At 42.6% G+C, this 21,961-nt stretch overlaps 1 long non-coding RNA gene across 1 annotated transcript in view; it reads right to left on the bottom strand.

Annotated features, from left to right (window-relative positions):
• LOC143655108 (uncharacterized) overlaps positions 1-21,961 on the bottom strand; it is a 93,647-nt gene that overhangs the window by 52,111 nt on the left and 19,575 nt on the right. The window contains exon 5 of the long non-coding RNA XR_013162053.1: positions 8,021-8,064. This is a non-coding gene — a long non-coding RNA (uncharacterized LOC143655108). The remainder of the gene's footprint in view (positions 1-8,020; positions 8,065-21,961) is intronic.

Here is a 21,961-nt window from a genome sequence, read left to right as displayed (position 1 = left end):
ATAAAATGGTTTGCACTGTGGGGCAATCACAAACAATGCAGCATTACTGAGGCATGGATTGTGAGGGAGGTAGGAACAGGAGATGAAACTCAAGAACCTGTGAGACTTTTTTAAGCCATACCCAAAATCCTTGAATTGAAATATGGGCAATAAGGAGCCTGGAAGACTTTTGAGTCAAGAAATAACATGGTCAGACTGACAATGTACCATTCTATGAACAAAGCAAGAAAATAAAGATTCCCGGATCAAGATATTCATTGAAGACATAAGCCTCAGGTTCACATCCCTACCATTTCTCCCTCACGCAGGTTGTATGACAACTGACATAGAGACCCACAGTGTAGAACCTCATGTTAACCTCAAAGGCAAATATTAGCTGAGCATATCTCACATGCTCGGTTCTTGTGGCAGTTACATGTGAAATAATATAATCTAGTTAGGGAAGGAAACATAACCAGGGAACAAAACACCAAATAAGTAAATGTGAGACAAACTGACAAAGCCCAGAGCAAAATGAAACTGGAGATGTGTGAACTGAGTGGGGAAAGACTCTTTGTAAGAGATGACTCAGGATCTGGTCCTTCAAGAACAAGAATGTAACAGGAAAAAAGAGGCAAAGCAGGATGAAGGCTGCGCAGACTGAGTTGCCACCTGAAGAAAACAAAGGCAGTGGTAGAATGCCACTGTGGGCAGTGAAACGATACCCTGCCCCATTCACCCGCCCCCACCCCACATTGTCCACATCTGATCCTTGAAACCTGTGAATTGCGTCCCCCAATGAGATATGTTGAAGTCCTAAGCCCAGGTACCTGCGTGTGCAAACTTATTTGGAAATAAGGCCTTTGTAGACACAATCAAGTTAAGCTGAGGTCATCCTGGATTAGGGTGGGTCCTAAAACCCAACGACTGGTAGCTCTTTAAGGAGAGGAAGTTTGGAGATGGAGGAGACACACACGGAGGAAGGTCATGCATAGACAGAGGCACAGATTGGAGTGATGCACCTGCAAGTCAAGTGTTGCTTGTTGAAGAATTGCTGGCAACCACCAGAAGCTTAAAAAAGGCAGGGGAAGATTCTAGAGCCCGCAGAGAGAGCCATAGTCCTGATGACACCTTAATTTTGGATTTCTGACCTCCAGAACTGCAAGAGATAAATTGCCATTGTTTTAAACCACCTCATTTGTGGTCATTTGTTGCAGCAGACCTAGAAACCTAATACACATGGCAAAGGGGAATTAAGAGGGCAGATGGAATTAATTGCTAATTGATCTTCAGACAGGGAGATGATCCTGGATGATCTAGATGGACCCAATAAAATGACATGAGTTCTTAAAAGTAGAAGAGGGAGACGGAGGGGTATTTGCCTCCAGAAGAGGAGGTCAGACCGACGCAACGGGAGAAGGACTCAATGCACCATTGCTGGCATTGCTGGAGAAAGTGTTCCATGAGCCACAGAATCACAGGTGGCCTCTAGAAGATGGAAAAAGCAAAGAAACAGAATCTCCCCCTAGAGTGTCCAGAAGGAATGCAGCCCCACAGATGCCTTGATTTTAGCCCAGTGAGCCCATTTTGGGCTTCTCATCTCAAGAACTGTAAAACAATACATTTGCATTGTTTTAAGCCACCAAGCTTGTGGTGATTTATTACGGCAGCAAAAGGAAACTAACAGCCACCAGTTGTAAAAAGGCTGGCCTAGGTACTTAGGAGGGGCAATTTGAGGAAACCCGTGAGACGGCAGCGCTTGTCAATTTGCTATTTAAAAATGACTTCTAAATTGTTAGATTGGCTGCTTCCTGTGAAGTCTTTAACTGGGGCTAAGCAGGGTGGGTGAGCAGTGGCTGCCTGGCCTCAGAGTGCAAACAGGGCGAGGGGAGTGTCCCTCTCAGGAAGGCGCCGGGTGGAGCCAGGGACTTCCACGTAGGTAGGTGCAGGGGGTTTGGAGGCCGATTCTGAGGTTTGCTTTGTGGTTTTGGACGAGAATGCCCTTGTTTGTAGGAAATACACACTAAAGTGTCGAAAGATTACGTCAACAATTTACTCTCAAATTGTTCAGGGGAAAAAAGCTTTGTACCATTCGTGCAAATTTTTTGTAACTTTGCAAAATAAGAATAATAAACTTTAAAGATTGGTAAATCGCGGGTATGTATCTATGAATTTGAGCTAACACAGATCACAGATAACACACTTCAAAACTCTGTAGGCTAGAAAACACCTGTTTATGATATTTTTAATCTATCTATGTAAAAAGAAAGGAAAGACAGAAAACCAATGAAAAGAAGGGGAAAAACAGTAAAGAGAAGGAGAAGTCTTGGAATCCAAACAGTAGTATCTTAGATAACTCCAGAAATGCCACAGGCCCCAGGTTTCACTATAGCATGTGTAATAAATCTATTCACATTCTTCAGATTCATTCATTCAACTACTTCATAATGGCTGGATTTCCATGTGTCCAAAATTGTGCTAGGTGTCAGGGAGACCCTGGTAGGGAGGACACTGAGGCCCCTGCCTCTCTGGCAGATTAGTTGTCACTGTTGCCATCTTGCACACTGTTAAACAGTAGCATGGTTAAGCAGTAACAACCGCATCGCATGGGATGCCAGGCAGCGCCCGCTGGGCTTGCAGTTTCCAGACCAGCAAAGCTTCTCTCCGCCGGATGCCTGTAGGTCACTAGTTCATTCAGTCCTTCTCTGACCCCTTCATAAAGCAGAATGCCCTTTCCTCTATCACTATCAGCTCCTTTATTCTGCTCTGTTTCTTCCTATCACTTATCATCTTCTGGCATATTATATTCTGTTTATTCGGTGTCTCCTCCAATCAAATATAAACTCTTGTGACACCAGAGATGTAGTCTTTTCAACTGCTGTTATTTCTGGCATCTAAAATAGTTCCCAACACATGGGGGTTGGGTGAACAGTTGTTAGATGGAGGAAAGAATGCAGTGATGCTACGGAAGTTGAAAGCACAGTATGCTCTTGGAACACGGAGTGGGAGCACCTACGAGAACCTAGTAAGGTCAGACTTTCCTGAAGTGGTAACACTAACAGCTAAAAGGCCATCGGGAATAAACCAAGAGAAGAGTGCTAAGGCAGGCCTGATATGTGCAGGGGGCATTGAGAACTGGCCTTCGTCCATCAGAGGTGACTGCTTTCCACAGCATGTCTTTGGATGGCACACGTCTTCTGACAGTGTCCCCATCTCTCTGCCACTCCTTTCCCTCTTCTTCCTCTACCAAAACTGTTAATATTAATCTGACCTAAGAGGTAGCATTTCCTTCTCCCAGGATTTCCTGATTCCCCAGGGTTGACTAGGAACTGTTCCCCACAGAACAGGGTATAAAGCTTGACATCTGGGTTCAAGCTCCAGGTCTGTCACTTACTGGCTGTCACTTGACCTTGGAAAATTCTTTCCACCTTCTGAGACTCTCCTCACCCAAAAAATCTGTCTCATAAGAATTCTGATTTCACAGAGTTGGAGCAAGGACAAAATCCATGCAAAAGCACTGTATCCATAAGTATTATCGAGCAAATAACCCAAACACAAGCCTGAGACAAAAGATGGCAGCTGTGGGGAGTAAAGATTTATCTTTGTCCACAAAAAGGTTGCACAAAAGACCCTGGAGAGAAGATTCAGGTCCATGCTTAAAGAATTTCTCAGTTCAGTGTTGCCTCAATATACCACCACATTTTATAAGGAGGATATTTCCTGCTTAAAGTTGCACTGCCACAAATCTACACTCTATGGGCCTCTCTAACTTAGCTCTTTCTTCAGCAGGTGATGTTTAAGAGTGAGGGTACTCGTATTCTAATCCTGGTCCTACCACTTATTATCTGGTGACATTGGCAGGTTAGCTAACAAATCTATGCCTCAATTTCCTCATCTGGAAAATGATATTAATTATAGCACAGAATTTGAGGAAGGATTAAATGAGTTTATGTTTATCAAATGCTTAGAACAGTACATGGATGGCAAATGAGAAGGGCTTAAAAAATATTAGCCATTATCCTCCCATAATCACTGTTTCTCTAAACACCAAGAGTTGGTCTGTGCCCTAAAGTTAAAACACGACAGCCTGGTATAACAGCACACGTGCCCAGTGCCGGTATGAAAGGTCAGCCCCATCTCAATTTGAGAAATGATTATTTTAAAGAATGAGAATCATTTACCAAGAACAAGTGGCTTGGAAGCAGAGTATGATGAACCCTGGTGATGTTTCATCTTTGCTTTCCCACCTTTACAGCTTCTCAGTCATCCAAAGGAAGAGAAAAACATTCCTAGACATATCAGCTTACTGCTATACAACTTAAAATCATGTCCAGTTTTTTAGATACCTCACACACTCCTACTTCCAATAGCACTTGAAGATTCATTTAACCAATGGCTGGTCAAAGGGAAAATGTGGCCATCATGAGTTATGATTCACCCAGTGACAACAGTATAAATGCAATAATAGCAATAAAAGTGAGGGCTAACATTTATGACATGCCTACTAGGGAAAGTTTTATTGGATCTTCTTTACGAAAGTATCTCTTTATAAACCTTACAAAAACCCTAAAAGATAAGTATCTTTCCATATTGTGGGAGGGATATCTGTCTCCATGGTTTCCTAATGGGAAATCAAGGCAACTTCAATAGAAAGGCCAAGCTAGGGAAAACATGAACAAAAAAAAAAAAACAATGTGAAATTTGTCAGGAAATAATATTTCAATTCTTTTGTCATTCAGCACCAAGGACATTTACTGTATGACTTTCTAGTAATATGGCAACCATTTTGGCCCTCAGAAATGTCCAAATAAAGAGCAGGTCATGTGAAAGGATGCTTAAGGCTAACTCATTCTCCAACACTTTAAAATTTAGATCTATCTTTCCATCTGGCATGTCTGTATTAACAGGAGTTAAATGCTCCAGTTCATCAAACTGTGTAGAACAAGGTGGTATTGATCAGTGACACTTGTATAGGACGTTTCAATGAACAAAACACATTTAATGTATTACCTCATCTGATTCTTTCAAATGAGGGTGAGAAATATGAACTTTTGTTTCCTTTTTACAATTAGAAAATTGATGCACAGAATTAAGCAGTAGTACTGGGTGTGAAAGCCCCGGATTCTGCCTTAAACCCCACCTCTTTCTATTATTTCATGCTTTCATCTTAGTAAGATGGAAAACATAGATCTCTATGTGGAGCAAAACTCAGTTTCACAGCCATAGACTAGATAGTCAGCCAGCCCGAGGACACATCACTGGCTTAGGGGCAGATGTCTGGAATAAAGATGGTGGGTGAACTGATGTTCAGATTGAGGCAAACACCCCTAAACTCTCCTGAAAAAAGTCAGAGACATTATTTTGGTATGTAGATGAATTTGATGTGGCAGAAAACACAGACTTTCGACAAACTCAAGGGAAATTCTGTTGATGTTGTTGCTTCTCTTCTTGTTGTTTTAATCCAGGTTGTCTAGCAGCCAAAAGTCATCATTTCCCACTCCAGTCCTCAAGTTCAACCTAAGTAAAACAAATGCCAAATAGAAACGTTTACATTGCATTTTATAAAATGGAATTGGGTAATTTGGGGCCTAGAGATCTTCCCTGAGGTAGTACAGAAAAGGAACGAACGTCCCTGAACCCAGGAGTTACGCTACAATCCACACCTCCCTAGATAGGTAAGCAGAAAAAGAGTTAACATTGGAGCTTTCCCGTCTTCCTCTGGAATGTCCCATCTGAGATGGTGGCCAAGTTTGGGGAAGTCCATGTCATCGTTTTCCTGCCACTTAACAGTCCTGATTATTAGTGGCTTCCAAAGGCACTCAGAGCCAGGTCTAGGTCACACAAGCCAAACAATGGCATTCTTATTCCCAAGGACAGAGGAAGACTCTTATTTCATTTCACAATTAGCACACACGCAATTTCCACCCTAGACTGCTGTCTGAAGCACAAGCCTAAACTTGGAATGCCTGATGCTCTGTGACCACCGAGGGGACTGGCCTGAGTCCCTGCTGGCCTTCTCTGCTCAAGAAGCAAGGATCTGCAGTTATGAGAGCCATTGGCTTCAGCCTTCCTTAGAAAGGCCCCCATGCTTGTGCTGCTGAGATGATGTGAGACAGAAGATTTAGTGGAGTTGGAACTTTGGAACTCTAAGCACTTCACAGCTGAGATCTGGGGCTTCTTTCCATGGGGAGCAACCAGGGGAGTTGTAAAGAAACAGAAGAAAGGACAATTTTGCAGCTCCTGTGAACAACTAGTAAGATCTCAGACAAGAGTATTCTAAAAACAACAACAACAAAAACACTCCTTGAAAGGAAAGCATAGAAAGCAAAGCTTCACTGCTACAAAGAAATCTTTGGTGGTGGCATGTGATACAACAATGCCCTCCTCCTCTTCTCCCCCACAGGATCTGTCCTTTCCCTTTACTACCTTGTCCTACTGGCTGATGGTAAATGCTGCCAAAACACAAATTTATTACCAGAGCAAATCACCCTTGTGAGGGATGTTCTCTCTTATTCAGTTGACATTTGGAATTCTGAGGTCTCAATTAATAGCGCTTCTGTGACTGTCCTGGTATTTGTATATCCTATTGTGCATTTTGGGTGGCAATCCACTGTAAAACAGAGATGATGTCTTTTTAGCTGGTTTAGCATATCAACCAGAAGATATTTCCACCCTACCTTGCAATCTAAATCCCCCTTAATTATGTGCTTCCTTGTGTGAGTCCATGTTAGAGTCTAGCACAGTGATTCTTGAGTCCCATCAAGCTATCGCTGATGCAGAAAGTAAATGGCCCCCTTCGGCTGCTAGTGAAAAGCACTTCTGTTCAGCAAACTTCCTGTATATAATGAGCTTACATTGCTTTCAATCTTTGGCAACAGTAACACATAGGCCATTTCAAATATGAAGAGTTTGAGAAGGCGCCATGGAAAATGAGGGTGGAAGGACATGGCTCTCGGTAGAGACATTTACTTTTACTCAGTATGCAGAGTGCACCTCCTGTCATTTCTTAACTGCTGAGTTTTCAGAGGACAGAACTGAGAAACTGGCAACTGGTTCTGAATTACAGCCGTATTTTTAAAGAATGCTTGCCTAAGAGATTAAATGCCTCATAGAAAAGAGTGCTGTTCTCCCACCAGCATAGCTTTTCTTAGCATATCACAAGTGAAAATATTTTTGTTTCAATAGAACATGCCAGATTCTTCCTCTAGGTCCCTCTGGTCTCTCTACAATGACATGCACAGTTGTTAATCCATAAAGAGTGCAGACAATACCCTGATGCTCCATCCAATCTTCAAACCTAGAGAAGCTCCAGGACATTTAAGCTCATTCAAGAATTATCAAGATGCATGAAGGAACAGTAAGCTCAACTGAAGAAGGAGGGTTCAGGGAAAAGAACCAGCATCTACTGTGAACTGGCATGCTGCAAAGGCTGCAATTGCTTTGTCCCATAGACTCCTCACAACCACCCCAGGAGGTAAAATGTTTTCCATTTTACATATGATGAAACAGGTTTAAGGAACTGGCAAGGTCACATGCTAAACTGTGATTCAAGCCCAAGTCTAGGGCCAAACATCATGTCCTTTCCACTGCACACGCACAGAGTCAGGAAAATGAGAAAGAGGAATCAGAGTCCGGCCCTGGTTACTGCTGCCTGCATGGCAGGCATTTCTCCTCTCTGATTTTCACGATATATGAAAGTACAGCAGATATCCAAAACAGTTATCCTGGAGAAATCCATTTTATAAAAATCTTTTGCCTCAAGTCCAAGAAAGCTGGGGGTTGGGAGGTAGCCTGCACTAACTTGCTTCCCTTTAAAGAGACAGGGTCTCTTTACCTAGAAAAGAAAAAGAATAGATAGGAAAAGTACTTGAGTTCTTAGCTTAACTGTTGCTATCAAAATCAAAGTCTTGTTTCTGAGCACAGATACAGTTATTTCCCTAAATATCCTGGATTCTCCCACTCAATTGCAATAGATCAAAAATGATACAGAATGAGCCACAAAGAGTTTAAAAGATCATAGCAAGGGATTTTTCTGTCTCACCTGGAGTCCTCCACCAGAAGACAAAGTAAGCTCATCACTGTGGCCTGACAAAGGAGAGAGACACAAATAAGCAGATAATTCCCAATCTGGTAAGTACTAAAATAATGTCACAACCAGTATGCTATGTAAGGTTTTTGTGTATCTTGTTTAGCAAACAATTATATAGTACGTTTTGTGCCACCCTCTGTTCTAGTCTCTTTACAAACTTTAGGGCATGAGCCAACTCTTGCTCCTTACAGAAACACTAACTATGTGGGGGGAGGGATCTATCATCAAAGCAATAGCTCTTGAGGAATGGAAGAAAAAATATTAAAGTTTACCACCAGGGAAACCCCTGATACTGCCTCAAACATTAGGGACTCCCAAGTCAATAGGCTAAGCCCTCGATCTTGAGGCTTACTCTCGTGTAATGGAGAAGCTAAGCCTACCTATAGTTATGCCTAAGAGTAAGTTCCAGAGGACCTCTTTTATTGCTCAGATGTGGCCTTTCCCTCTCTAAGCCCAACTCTGCAAGTGAAATCCTTACCCTCCCCCCTACAAGGGATGTGACATCCAGGGGTAAAAGTATCCCTGGCAATGTGCAATATGAATCCCAGGGATGAGCCTGGCCCTGGCACTTTGAGATTGACAATGCCATCCTGGCCAAAAAGGAGAAAAGAAATGTAACAAGGTATTAGTGGCTGAGAGAGTTCAAATTGAGTTGAGAGGCTTCTCTGGAGGTTACCGTTATGCAATCTTCAGCTAGATATTATTATTTATCGTGGTTTGCCAAACCCTAATCAAAACCATTCTTGCCAATGATAAAGAACACCTATGGCTTTATCTGAGATTCTACAAGGGTTACTGCATATGGTTATTTTCCAGAAACCTACAATCTCCAGATGGGTTCCTAGGCCAGATAAGCCCTGAAAACCAGAGGGGCCAGCCTCTCGAGAACATTAGCTAGTGCCATGCCCCTATCCCATATTATTGGTAGCCCTTTCCAACATGAAAAAGTTCCAGTGGGCATAGCCCAAATATCCCTAAATATTGGGAGAAAGATCAAAGGAGAAAGAGGAATTATAACAGAGAAGGTAGGGTTTAACAATTAAGTTTGATTGTTGAATCATTATATTGATATTTCTTTTAGTCCCCACTGTCTTGGAGCAGCTAGAAGGAAAAACCTTAAATTGTAGAACTGTAACCCATACCGAACTCCGAAATCTGTTTCTAATTGTTGTGGTATGCCTTGAAATTGATTGCTTTTTTGCATATATTTTTCACAATTAAAAAAGAAAAGCAATAGCTAGCATCTCCTGAGTCTTTCCCATGTGCCAGGTACTATTTTAAGCACTTTACATATATTAATTTATTCATTGCACTCAATAATAATATGAAATAGATGTTAATGGAAATGTTCCTGTTCTAGTTTGCTAGCTGCCGGAATGCAACACATCAGAGACAGATTGGCTTTTAATAAAAGGGGATTTATTTTGTTGGTTCTTCAGAGGAAAGGCAGCTAACTTTCCACTGAGGTTCTTTCTTACATGGAAGGCACAGGATGGTCTCTGCTGGTCTTCTCTCCAGGCCCCTGGGTTCCAACAACTTTCCCCGGGGTGACTTCTTTCTGCATCTCCAAAGGCCTGGGCTGAGCTGCAAGTGCTGAGATGAGGAATGCCAAGCTGCTAGCTGTGCTACATTGCGTTCTCTCATTTAAGCACCAGCCAATTAAGTCAAACATCACTCATTGCAGCAGACACGCCTCCTAGCCAACTGCAGATGTAATTAGCAACAGATGAGGTTCACGTACCATTGGCTTGTGCCTGCAGCAACAGAACTAGGTATGCTCACCTGGCCAAGTTGACAACTGAATCTAACTAACACAGTTCCCTACCTTCTGGAAGAGGAAACTGAGGAACAGAGCCATTAAGTAATTGTTTATGGTCACATAATAACTAAATGACAGAGCCAGGATTCAAATCCAGTACCTTGACCCCTGAGTCTGTTTGTAAGCCAGAGTTCATTGTTGGGGTAAATTTCCAAAGAGGAACATCCAGGAAAATATCCTGCCTCAACTAAGATTCAAGGGATTAGCAAATATTAGCTAGCCAAGGAAGCAGAGCCTGGCGTTCCTGACAGATGAACAGAGGCATAGAGGCAGCTAATAATAGATGTGTTTTGAGAACCACAGGTTTCTGGTAGAGCTGGAGAATAAGGTAAAAGGCAGATAGGGTGGAAACAGGAATAGAGAAAACCTTTTATATGCTATAGTTAGGAGTTGATGTTTTATTTTAAAAGCAAGATTAAGTCAGCAATTTAAACATTTTATCTTACATATAACACTTTGGAAAGAATGTAGAAAACTTATTGAAGGAGGTAAAATTGAAGATAAGGAGCCCAGAAAGAAGGCTGCTGTAATATTCCAGAGGAGGGTTGATAATTACCAAATAAGGCATGAATTAGGATACCTTGGTTTTAAGCAGCATAAACAAAACAGACATTCAAGTCTTCTAGCTACCTGAAGCTAAAAGATCTTCATGGAAGAATTTGGTCGCCTCTCCTGACTGACGGGAGATTGGAGAATGAGGCCTGCAAATATATCATAATGATGGCAGTTCCAAAAGGCATGGGACAGGAGGAAGAGAGATCCTCACATAGTATGAGCAGTCAAGTTCAGTCAAAGGATGACTGTAGTGAGTGTCCGCCAACCCTATCCTTCAAGTTTCAGAGACCTGGGACAGAACAGCTACTTGGCTAAACTTACATCACATACTAGGATCAAACTGGGGGATGGGCAAGAAGAAGTTTCTTGTACTTTTGGATTCCTAATGGAAATCCAACAACAAGACACACAGTAAGTGAGAGGAAATTAGCCCCAGTGGAAATCAGGATGCTATTAGGAAGGTGGAATGGATATTGGATGATCAAAATATGAGAGATATTCACAATAGTAAATATGGAAAGGAGAATGGTATTTGAAGTGCTATAAACAACAAACTTTTATCAAAATCCTACTGCATGCAAGATAGTGAGCTAAGTGCTGTCATAGATAGAAGGAAGTAAAAGGCATTGCCTTGGATTTTTCTTTTTTTTTTTTGACCTTGGCCTTTTAAAAGGCATGGAATGCTGGCTCCAAACACAAAAAAGATAAAGTGTCCATACTAAGTGACATATATCATGTGTCTGATAAATAGTGCAGATTATTAGGCATATGAGATTCAGAAAACAGAAAGCTTATCAATTCTAGTATAGTTAGAGAAGTCACCATCAACATACAAAAGCTTAAGTATCTTGTAAAATTTGGGCCAGAAGACAGGAAAAAGAGAGCTATGCAGGGAGGATGATCTAAGCACAGGCGTGGAGCTGGAATATTAGAAATGCATTTAGGATTCAATTCATGCGCAGTGCACTGTCAGTGATATTCGAAAATCACACAAAAATGGACTTTTTCCCTTCTTTGCTTGTTTAACTGACCTCGGTCAATCACTCAGTAGTTCCCATTTCAAGGCTTTAAGAAGGAAAGTAAGGAAGGTGTTGTTGCAGCACAGAATGGTATGGCTCCAACTCACTGGTGGTAGTGAGAGGAGAAAGGAAACAGGCACAAGAGAGACCAGCATGCCCTGCACTCCAAGTTCCTAACTCCTCTTCCTGGGCCTGGGCCACTTGGGTTGGGCCAAACTTACCCAGCCCATTGTCAGGCTGCTATACCCTGGACTACCCCAGCTGCCCATTGCCCTCCTTGCTCTTCCTTTTTCCCAGCTTTCAATAACAACATCTATCCCTATCCAGCAGAGCTAAGTCTCAGGAAGAAGAAGTCTCCTGGCTCCTGGCTCCCAGTGGCAGGGGTCTTTTGCCCTGGCAACTGGTTCATAACCTAAGGGTACCACCCGCTCCCTATTCCATAGCTTGTTCACCTGCAGCAATGTCCACTTCTCTTAGTGAAACTGCAGATAGGGTAAAGAGACAATGCACTAATTACACCCCCAGCTGTTCCCTGTAGGAATCAATCAGGATCCCTGCAATTCAAAATTCTTTCATTTCCAAACACCTGTAGGTACAGAAGCGAGCACTGTTGTTCTACTTTCCTCTCCAAATTTTGGGTCATGATGCACCAAGCTCAATGTATTGGATTGCTGAGGAAATGCAGCAACCATAGTCAGGTGGTTGCACAGAAAGTGGACTTTTCCTTTAAGGAGCATCAGTGGGATGGCAGGGTGCATTTTCCCATCAGAAAGCGAAGGTCCAATAAGCATATTTCCTTCCTGTCATTCTATTTTCCCTGTGGGTCATGGTGACATTATTTACCTTTAAAATCCCTATGCAAATTTGTATCTAATTATGAGACAGAAGTATTTAAATGCTTTCTATGTTTCTAGTTCTTTACAGCATTTATGGGACTAATCAGGAGAAGCCAGAGATGTGCTCCAAGCCATCAAGAAGCACAGTGGAGATACAAAATTTAACTGAAATGTACTACTGAGACATGCCTGGAACATGCAATTCCCTTCAAAGAATGTTTGGCATATCACCCAAGAGGAGTCACAGAATTCTTGGGCAAGTTGGAATGGAAACAAAGCAACATGGTAGATTTTGTAGCAGAACATCCCAAATGTGACTTGCTGGATTGATGACAAAAATTGCCTCAATTGTCACACCCTTCACAATGTGACTTTGTAGCTCTTCCCATTACGAGGCAGGGTCCGTGTCACCACTCTTTGAATCTAGGCTCTACGGTGTGAGTTGCTTTGGCTAATGGAATCTGGTGAATATCCAGTTCCAAGCATAGGCTTCAAGAAGTTTCTGATAGCTTATTTGGAACTCTGACTCCATCATGGAGATGATCCTAAACTATATTGCTAAATAATGAGAGACTACATGAAACAACTGAGATGACCAATGGAGGCATCTGAGGCCAGCCAGCCCCCAGTTGACTTGGTAGCTGACCATAGACACCCAGTCAGAATCAGAAGACCCATCCAGTCCCACAGAAATGTAAGCTAAATATATGGTGCTTTTAAGCCACTGATTTTGAGGTTAATTGGTTACACAGTAAGAGTAACTGATACACCTATCCTTCTGTTTTTGGACACCCAATTTTGTTCTTGGACATCAGGAATCAATGTAACTGTTGTTCAGCTATAAGCTAAGCTATTACCACTCTGCAAACCCGCCTACATGAGACTTCCAGATACACTGAGATCATTTCTAAATTTTGTTTTCATATCTAAAATTTCTATTTAGTATTGCATATTTTTCTTTCCATCGATTCTGTCATCAGGCCTTTCTTTCCTCTCCTGAACATCAAAAATGGTGTCTTGATTGGTCTCTGCTTCTAGTATTTGCCTGTTGTAGCCATTTTTACCCACCATTGACTTCATACAAAAATGCCATTTTGCCAGTTTCACCTGTCCTTTCTATCTGTGATCCCTCTCTGTCCAGAGAATTAGGTCTAAATACTTTATTTCAGGTAAGGACCAAAAAAATGGTACTTAGAGACACCAAATGCCACACAAAGTTGAATAAGATAAAGGAGGTTAAGTCTACTGAGGCCCTTGGCAGTCTAGTCCTATCTATCTTTGCAGATTCCTGCTCTACTACTTATCTACCTAAAACGGCTGCCTCATCCCTTAACATGTCACCCCTACATGGCATATTTATTCATGTCACTGCTCCTTGAATTGTGCTACCTAAAATACTCTTGCTATTTTTCCTAGTTTCTCTATATCTTTGCCTTCCTGGAAGGACTAACTTAAGTCTTACCTCTTCTGAAATCTTCTCCTACTGCCCCAGTAATCTCTCTCTTTTGTCTCTCTCTCCTCAATTTCTTTTCCTTTAAGGCTTTCTGAGCTATCAGCTATGACATCTGTATGGCTGGCTACCATGCTAGCCTGGAGACCAGGGACCGTAGCTCATTCCCTCCCCAGCACCCAGCACAGTACCAAACACACCTGTCTACAGGTGATGGTTAACTACGTCAAGGTGAAATCAATTAAGCAACTCTTTTTTTTTTTTTTTTCCAAGCCAACATGAAGTGATGACTTTCCTTTCTTTTAAATGAAAGTCTTACACCCTTAATTTTCAGTACCTTGATTGTAGTACCAGACTTAAGGGATAACATAGGTCATCCTTGCCATGCCTCTCAAGAAGTCAAATAGAGAAACAGAATGCTTCTCAGTGTGTAATTTCCATTTATTAAACAGTCACAAGTATTTAACAATCTTATGTGGCACATATTATTTTAATTTTACAGTAAAGGACACTAATTGGCATTATTGAGGACTCTAAAATCCCACAGCCAGCAAGCAGCAGAGTTAGGATTGAACCCTTTTCTTTCTGAGTCTAAAGCTTATGTTCCTAGTCAAGAAGCAATAATGCCTCCCTGAATTTACTCTTAGGATTTATAGAGCAGCCTTTTGTCATTGTTGCACTTTCCCATCAATAGTCCTTACCTTTCAATCTAGATTTCATGTCCTAATCCCTGGTATCTATGAATACATTATGTTACACAACAAGAGGGAATTACGGCTGCAATGGAATTAAATTGCTAATCAAACTTAGACCTAGAAATAGGAAAATCATCCTGGGTTATCTTGGTGGGCCCAATGCAATCACAAGAGTGTTTGTTAATAAAAGAGGGTGACAGGAGAATCAGAGAAGATGTCACAACAGAAGCAGAGGTCACAGTGACACAATTGTAGAAGGGGTCACAAACCAAGCAATGCAGCCATCTTCTAGAAGCTGGAAAAATCAAGGAAATAGATTATCCCCTGGAATCTCCAGAAAGAATGCAGCCCTGCTGACACCTTGGTTTTAGCCTAATAAGACCCATTTTAACCTCCAGAACTGTAAGATAATAAATTTGTTACTTCAGCCACCAAATTCTTGGTTATTTGTTATAGTATCAGTAAGAAACTAATATGTCATCTTGTAGAAATGGTGTTTCAGCTTATCAAGATTTCTCATCACTCAGAAGCTGTGGTCTTAATAATTTTAAGTTATTATTTTTATTAAACCACTACTACTGAGGCATTATTAATTGTTTACTCAATTAAACTGAAGAATGCTCCTTCAAATTGCTTAAAAAGCAAGGAATAAAACCAACCTCTTTCTCCACTAATGGGTTCATATACGCACTGTTATGGTTGGGTTCATGTGTCAACTTGGCCAGGGATGGTACCCTGTTGTCTGGTCAAACAAGCACTGGCCTAGCCATTACTGCACAGACATTTTGTGGCTGGTGAATAAACCAGAAGGCTGGTTTGTGAAATCATCAGTCAGTTGATTATTTCTACCAACAGCTACAAGGAGTTATTCTACAATGAGAGAATCCAATCAGTTGGGTTTAATCCAATCAGTTGAAGAAAAGAATGGGGTCCTGAAAATTGGGATGGGGACATATGGGTTGATAATGATGGCAGTGTGGGGAGGACACTGGAACCCTGGATCCTGGATTCTTCTGAGTCTTTGTTAGATAAACCTGCAATGGTCTGTCCTGAGGAAACAGCCCTCTGCCCCCACTTCCAGCCTGCCCTGAGAAATCAGCCACCCAGTCTCCAGCCTACACTGAGACAGCTACCCAACCTCCAATTTACCTTGAGGAAACAGTTTCCGGACCTACAATCTGCCCTGAGGAGTCTGCCATCCAACCTCCACCTAAAGTGATTAACCCTTCAGACCCTGCTAAACATGTAACCTCCTCCCCTGGGGAAACAGCCTTCACTCCTCTGTCAGGAGAAATTAACCCTGTTTCACCAGATGAAACTGCAGTGTAATACCATGAGGTGATTGGATTGAAGGACTTCTAATTTTTTTCATGACCCATCTCCACCAGGACCTTTTCTTCAGAACCTATAACTAAACTGAAGTCAAAACAGGCCCTGAAAGATGAGGTATAAAAGGTGACCCATGAGGAAGTATGCATACTCCTACAGAACTGCATGAGTTTTCCAATTTATATAGACATAAATCTGGGGAATATGTGTGGGAATGGATATTAAGGGTGTGGGATAATGGTGGAAGGAATATAAACTTGGATCAGGCTGAATTTATTAATATGGACCCACTAAGCAGAGATTCTGCATTCAGTGTTATAGCTCCAGGGATTAGAAAGGGTGTTGTAGTAGTTAGTTTCAGGTGTCAACTTGCCAGGTGATGGTGCCCAGTTGTTCTGTTGCTGTGAACTTAAATCATCAGCATTGAATTTCATCTATGGTGTATTACCTCTGCAGTAGTCTAAGGGGAGTACCTTTCTCAATAAGTGAGGCTTAGAAGGAGAGGTCAAAAAAAAGCTCAGCAGCTCAGACCCAGATGTTTGCAGATGCAGAAAGGAATCGCCCCATGGAAAGCCATCTGAACCCAGAAGCCACGAAGGAAGGCTAGCGGACATCACCATGCACCTTCTCATGTGACAAAAAGGCAGAGGGGAGCCAGCTTCCTTTTTAATTAAATAAATCCCTATTATAAAAGCCAGTCCATTTCTGATGTATTGCATTCCAAGAGCTTTAGCAAACTAAAACAGGTGTCAACAGTTTGTTTGGATGGTGGCTGAAACATGGATTAGAAAGTGACCAACATTACCCGAGGTTGAAATGTCAGAACTGGCATAATGTAGAGGAGAGGATCGGATGGCTTAGAGAGAATGGAACGGTAGAGTGGATTTATCATGGAAGACCTGCTCACACACCCCATGAATGTCCAGAGGACACACCATTTACCAGGATTGTAAGGAATAAATTTGTGAGACTAGCTCCATCGTTCCTGAAGAGCTCCGTAGTCGCTCTTCTCTGTAGGTCAGATTTTACTGTGGGAACTGCTGTCACTGAGCTGAAACCCTTCATACAATGGGGATGACTGGCTCCTGAGTTGGCAGAAGCCATGTGGCAGCACATAATTGCCAAAGACAGGTGGGCATGACTACCACAATGAACAGTAGACCCAAAGCAGAAATCAAAATAATCTGACTCACAGAGACTTGTGGCATTGGCTAATAGAGCATGGGTGACCTAGTAATGAAATAGATGGGCAGTCTACTGAATTCTTCTTTGATCTGTATATGCAGAAGAATTCTAGGCCAAACGAACAGAAGTCTAACTTGAATTACAAAAACAAAGAGTCATGGCCCCTTAATCAATCCTCAGACTTGAGACAGTTCACAGACCCAGAACACCTCAAATGAGATGAAAGCCAGTGCCCTTGGGGAAAGACCCTGTTACACTCCCCACAGTCTATACCATTAGTCTTCCTCCCAGAGCTTTTTATGGAGACCTATGGCCTTTTACCAGGGTAACAGTGTACTGGGGAAAAGGAAATGTTCAGGTATCTGAGGGATTATGAGACACGGGCTCAGAAGTGACATTAACTCCAGAAGACCCAAAACATCACTCTGCTCTACCAGTCAGAGTAGAGGCTTATGGAGGTCAGGGGATCAATGGAGTTTTAGCTCAGGTCCATCTCACAGTTAGACCAATGGGTCCCAGACCCATTCTGTGGTCATTTCCCCAGTCCTGGAATGCATAATTGGAATAGACATACTCAACAACTGACAGAATCCCCACCTTAGTTCCCTGACTTGTGGATTGAGGGTTATTATGGTAGGAAAGGCCAATTAGAAGCCACTAGAACAGCCCCTACCTAGCAAAATAGTAAATCAGAAGCAATGCAGGATTCCTGAAGGGATTGCAGAGATTAGTGCCTCTCTTAAGGTCATGAAGGATGCAGGGGTGGTGATTCCTATTACATCTCCATTCAACTCCATACACCATATCCTATCTGGCATATGCAAAAAAAAGATGGGTCTTGGAAGATGACAGAGGATTATTAAAAATTTAACCAGGTGGTGACCAAGCTGTTCTAGTTGTGTATAATTGCTTGAGCCAATCAACATATGCCCTGGTACCTGGTATGCAGCTATTGATTTGGTAAATACATTTTTCTTAATAGCTATCAGTAAAGGACCACCAGAAACTGTTCATTTTCAGCTGTCATGGCCAATAGTATACCTTCAATACCCTACCTAGGGGTTTAGCAACTCTCCAGCCCTATGTCACAATCTTGTCTGCAGGCATCCTGCTCATTTCTCTCTCCTACAAGATGTCACACTGGTCCATTATATTGATGATATTATGTTGATTGGACCTAGTAAGCAAGGAGCAGCAACTACTCTAGACTTATTAGTAAGGCATTTGCATGTCTGGGGATAGGAAATAAACCCAACAAAAATACAGGAGCCTTCCACCTCAGTGAAACTTCTACATATCCAGTGATATGGGGCATGTTGTGATACCCCTTCTAAGATGAAGGATAAGCTGTTGCATCTGGCCCCTCCTATGACCAAGAAGAGACAAAACACATAGGTGGTCTCTTGGGATTTTGGAGACAACATATTCCTCATTTGGGTGTGCTACTCTGGTCCATTTTCTGAGTAACCAGAAAAGCTGCTACTTTTGAATGGGGACTGAGACAGGTACAGGTTGCTGTGCAAGCTGCTTTTCTGCTGGGGCCATATGATCTAGCAGATACAATAGTGCTGGAAGTGTCAGTGGCAAATAGAGAGGCTATCTGGAGCCTTTGGCAGGCCCCTATAAGAGAAACACAATGCAGGACCTTAGGATTTTGGAGTAAAACCTTGCCATCCTCTGCAGATAACTGCTCTCCTTTTGACAAACAGCTTTTTGCCTGCTACTGGGCCTTAGTTGAGACTGAACGCTTAACCATGGGCCATCAAGTTACCATGAAACCTGGTTGCCTGTCATGAACTGGGTGTTGTCTGACCATAAAGTTAGGTGTGTACAACTGCACTCCATCATAAAATAGAAATGGTATATATGAGAAAGGGCTCGAGCAGGTCCTGAAGGCATAAGTGAGAAGCATGAGGAAGTGACCAAAATGCCTATGGCCCCAACTCCTACCACATTACTTTCTCTTCTCCAGACAAGAGCTGTGGCCTCTTGGGGAATTTCTTAAGTCAGTTGGCTGAGAAAGAAAAAACTCAGCCTGGTTTACAGTTGGTTCTGCATAATATGCAGTGACCACCTGAAAGTGGACAGCTGCAGCACTGTTGCCCTTTTTGGGGATGTCCCTGAAGGACGGTGGTGAGGGGAAATCCTCTCAGTGGCAGAACTTTGAATAGTGCACCTGGTTATTCATTTTTCTTGGGAGGAGAACTGGCCAGAGGTGCACTGGTATACTGACTCATGGGCTACTGTTAGTGGTTTGGCTGGATGGTCAGGGACTTGGAAGGAACATGATTGGAATATTGGTGACAAAGAGGTCTGGGAAAGAGGTATGTGGATAGACCTCTCTGAGTGGGCAAAGAACATGAATGTGAATGTCTCTAGAGGGTGACTTCAGCAGAGGAAGGTTTTAACAATTAAGTGGATAAGAAGACCTATTCTGTGGATACCAGTCTGCCTCTTTCCCAAGCTACTTCTGCCATTACCCAATGGACTCATTACCCATAGAAGTTATGCATGGGCTCAGCAAAATGAACTTCCACTCACCAATGCAACCTGGCAACAGCCACTGCTGAGTGCCCAATCTTCCAGCAGCAAAGACCTACACTCAGTCCCCAGTATGACACCATTCCCCAAGGTGATCAGCCTGCTACCTGGTGGCAGGTTGATTACACTGGACCACTTCCATCATGGAAGGGGCAATGATTTGTTCTAAAGGAATAGACACATACTCTGGATATGAGTTTCCCTTCCCTATATGCAATGCTTCTGTCAAAAATACCATCTGTGGACTTACAGAATGCCTTATCCACCATCACAGTATGCCACACAGCATGGCTTCTGATTAAGGAGCCCACTTCACAGCAAATGAAGTGTGAGAATGGACACATTCTCATGGAATTCTCTGATCTTACCGTGTTCCCCACCATCCAGAGGCAGCTGAGTTTATAGAATGGCGGAATGACCTTCTGAAGACCCGATTATGGTACCGACTAGGTGGCAATACCTTGCAGAGCTGAGGCAGTGTTCTCCAGAAGGCTGTGTATGCTCTGAGTCAGAGTTCACTGTATGGTGCTGTTTCTCCCATAGCCAGGATCCATGGCTTCAGGTATCAAGGGGTAGAAATGGGAATGGCACCACTCACTATCACCCCTAGTGATCCATTTTGCTTTCTGCCCCTGCAATCTTAAGCTCTACTGGTCTACAGGTCTTAGTTCCAAAAGGCAGAGTGTTCCCACCAGGAGACCTGATGATGATGCCATTGAACTAGAAGTTAAGATGGCCACCCGGCCAATTTAGGCTTCTCATGCCTCTGCATCAACAGGCAAGGATAGAGATTACTGTTCTGTCTGGGGTGATTGATCCTGACTATCAAGAAGAAATAGGGACTTCCGGAGAAGATGGCGGCTTAGTAAGACGCGCGGGTCTTAGTTCCTCCTCCAGAAAAGCAACTAAAGAAACAGAAACAATACGAAACAGCTCCCGGAGTCACGACAGAGACCAAAAAGACAGCGTACCCCACTCTGGAACAGCTGAACAGGCAGGGAGAATCCGCTGTGGTGAGATACTCGAGGGGCGCGCATTTTCCCAGCTGGGGCGGCTGGCGACAGGGGTCCCCTCCACGCACGTGGCTCCCCGGTCTGACTGGGAACGTTGGATAGCGGGGCCCTCCCGTCACGCTTGGCGTTTCGGGCCAGCTGGGCAATTAGGACCGGCACTCTCCCAAGCCGCTGCGGCCAGCGACCCCCGCCTTCACGCGCGGTTTCCCGGGCCGACTACCGTGCAGACAGACGAGCGCCACGAGCGCCACCTACTGGGCAGGAAAAGAAAAACAGAGCCCAGAGATTTCACAGAAAAACCTTTCAACCAGCTGGGTCCCACACTCAGGGAAATCTGATCAAATGCCCAGACACCAGCAGAAAATAATGGATGACGCTCGGAAAATTGAAGATATGGCCCAGTCAAAGGAACAAACCAATAGTTCAAATGAGATACAGGAGCTGAGACAACTAATGCTGAATATACGAACAGAAATGGAAGAAGTCTTCAAAAACCAAATCAATAAATTGAGGGAGGACATGAAGAAGACATGGGCTGAACAAAAAGAAGGAATAGAAAATCTGAAAAAACAAATCACAGAACTTATGGGAGTGAAGGACAAAGAAGAAAAAATGGAAAAAACAATGGATACCTACAATGGTAGATCTAAAGAGACAGAAGCTACAATTAGTGAACTGGAGGATGGAACATCTGAATTCCAAAAAGAAACAGAAACTATAGGGAAAAGAATGGAAAAACTTGAGCAGGGGATCAGGGAACTGAATGACAATATGAAGCGCACAAATATACGTGTTGTGGGCATCCCAGAAGGAGAAGAGAAGGGAAAAGGAGGAGAAAAACTAATGGAAGAAATTATCACTGAAAATTTCCCAACTCTTATGAAAGACCTAAATTTGCAGATCCAAGAAGTGCAGCACACCCCAAAGAGAATAGACCCAAATAGGCGTTCTCCAAGACACTTACTAGTTAGAATGTCAGAGGTCAAAGAGAAAGAGAGGATCTTGAAAGCAGCAAGAGAAAAACAATCTGTCACATACAAGGGAAACCCAATAAGACTATGTGTAGATTTCTCAGCAGAAACCATGGAAGCTAGAAGACAGTGGGATGATATATTTAAATTACTAAAAGAGAAAAACTGCCAACCAAGACTCCTATATCCAGCAAAATTGTCCTTCAAAAATGAAGGAGAAATTAAAACATTTATAGACAAAAAGTCACTGAGAGAATTTGTGACCAAGAGACCAGCTCTGCAAGAAATACTAAAGGGAGCACTAAAGTCAGATACGAAAAGACAGAAAAGAGAGGTGTGGAGTAAAGTGTAGAAAGAAGGAAAATCAGATATGATATATATAATACAAAAGCCAAAATGGTAGAGGAAAATATTATCCAAACAGTAATAATACTAAAAGTTAATGGACTGAATTTCCCAATCAAAAGACGTAGAATGGCA

This window comes from Tamandua tetradactyla, chromosome 14, assembly GCF_023851605.1.
Source record: "Tamandua tetradactyla isolate mTamTet1 chromosome 14, mTamTet1.pri, whole genome shotgun sequence".
Lineage (NCBI taxonomy): Eukaryota > Metazoa > Chordata > Mammalia > Pilosa > Myrmecophagidae > Tamandua > Tamandua tetradactyla.
The sequence above is the reverse complement of the archived record's forward strand: the minus strand, read 5'-3'. Positions and strand labels throughout refer to the sequence as shown.